General features: G+C 36.8%; 1 non-coding gene across 1 annotated transcript; it reads left to right on the top strand.

Annotated features, from left to right (window-relative positions):
- The first annotated feature begins 152 nt into the window (after nucleotides 1-152).
- Nucleotides 153-224, top strand: trnag-gcc. Its single transcript has one exon. It is a non-coding gene; the product is annotated as a tRNA-Gly (tRNA).
- The last annotated feature ends 2104 nt before the right edge of the window (nucleotides 225-2328 follow it).

Genomic DNA, 2328 nt, shown 5'->3' with positions numbered 1-2328 from the left:
ATAGAAAAGCTATATTCTGAATAAATATATTATGGACAAAACTGTCTTTAATCCCACTGAAACCTGGACTATGTATCACTCAAATTGACAATAATGACTGGATACAGTTGTAAAACCACATGCTGGGGTCATGGAGGTTAGGGGTTCTCAAGGCGTTGGTGGTATAGTGGTGAGCATAGCTGCTTGCCAAGCAGTTGACCTAGGTTTGATTCCTGGCCAATGCATGAGCATTAATGAAAGCTTTAAACACCAGAAATCTACTGACAGGCCATTAATAACACAACTACAATGTCCATTGAAGCTCCACAGTCATTTGTCACACTGTTAACCTCACAGACAATGGTGCCATCTTGTGGTTTAAACACAACCATTGACAGTGCAGATTATGTTCTTAGTAACAATTTCAGAATGATTTTAAAGCTGTCAGCCTTCTCTGTAACTCCAGAAAATACAGCTCAGACAATAAAAGAGGCTCTGCCAATAAGTTTGAATAGCCCTATTATTTGATCATCTTAAAAACTATTTTTAAATTGATCTTAAAGGTCTTGCTGTCTGTAGCCGAGGGAACCTTATGGGGTTTCCTTTAGTTTTGCATTGTTTTCTTTTCTGTTATTTCAGTCCTCTATCAGTAATTGTATCACTGTGTACTGAGGAATAAATCTTCTCTAATTTCGTTGTATTTTGAACAACTTGTAAAAAATATAATTTTAAGGACACTAAGTCTTTACACTATAGGGAATTATATCAATATAATTCCCTCATTTGTTTCATGTATCTGTTGCTCTCAGTATACTCTGTGTTGGTGTGAATGAATCTGACTCTGTTTGAGCTTTATCTGCCAATTCACTTGAAGAAGTGACTGTGAGGCCCAGGTATGTATACTCTGTTTATGAAATATAATAATATTAGTGTTATGATTTATTCTCTATCTCTGTGTTGCCCGTTTAGAACAGATAAATAAGTTTAATCAATGCCCTTATACTGCCCACTCTTTCTTTTTATTTCACTTTTATCAGCTGTTAAGTGACTCAGTGTCTCTGTGTGACTGAAGCCTGTGCATCCCTGATAGTCTCTTGTTGTTGTTTTTTAATCCTTACTTTTAAATTGCATTTCATTTTGCATATGTTCATACCTGTTGTTGCATTTTTTTATCATTAAAGTTTTATTATTAGCTGTGTGGAACAATGTGAAGAAGTCAAGTGAGACAAGTAGTGTTTATAAAATGTTATTATTACAAATCACATTGTTTTCAGTCAGATTATATGAAGATGATGCATTTACAAAAAAGAAACAATGGACATCCAGATTTGTGCCATCATATCAATTTTCTACAGAAGATTTGATATTGGTTTGACAACACAGTAACTTGTAGTAGAAAGATAAAGAAATATGACACTCAGTGAATTAATAATGAATCAAAGTAAGCTCATAAAGACTTTTTTTGACACTGAAAACAATTCCTGTACATCTAGGAGTAAAATTAATTTGCACTGATTCATGATTCAATGTTAACCTTTTAAACTATACACATCGATTACCTAAAACATTACATAAAGATTAAAAAAGGATTACATGAGGATATATTGATTCTTTCATGCATGGCTCCTGGTTTTCTCGAGACCCTGTGGGGTTTATTCTTCATCAGATGTGCCTCCGGACAGTTTCAGCACTGTATGAACTATGGACATGTGCTCGATCCCAGTGGATTCTAGAGTGGCCTCTTCTTCCACTGGCTTGGCGTTAACGACAATCCGAAAGTCATCATCTTAAAGCAGAAATAAAAAGTTATTAAATGTTTAGTATCTTACACAGTAACCTAGGCTACACAAGTTTGTTTTTGATTTTGTTAGATGAAAACATGGCTGAACTAAAGGGTTATTTTTAGACGTGTGGTCCATTTACAACAGCTGCAAGACTGATAAAAGAAATACTTAAAAAAAAGAAAGCTAGGAGGAAGATCCAAGCCCAAGTAAAAATTAAGTTCAGAACGTCCTGGCCCTGAGAACAAAATTCCGCACATTGCACATTGCGTTGTCACGGGAGGAGCCTCCTCGGGTAAGATCGGTCAGGGGGCCTGTACAACAGAGGAACTAGACTGAGACAATTTGCACCGGGAGATAAAGTGCTTGTATTACTCCCTTCTTCCAGCTCCAAATTACTCGCCAAGTGGCAAGGACCCTTTGTGGTCACACGGCGAGTGGGTGATGTCGACTATGAGGTTGTAACACAGATTTACCATTTTAATCTCCTTAAAGCGTGGAGAGAGGTGGAGTCTGTTTCTATGGGGTCCATGGTGAAAAAGAGAGATAAGTTGGGGCCTGAGGTACC

The sequence above is a fragment of the Morone saxatilis genome, unplaced genomic scaffold (assembly GCF_004916995.1).
Source record: "Morone saxatilis isolate NCDOM2014 unplaced genomic scaffold, NCSU_SB_2.0 Contig4, whole genome shotgun sequence".
Taxonomy (NCBI): Eukaryota; Metazoa; Chordata; class Actinopteri; family Moronidae; genus Morone; species Morone saxatilis.
This window is presented reverse-complemented; position numbering and strand designations above follow the sequence as displayed.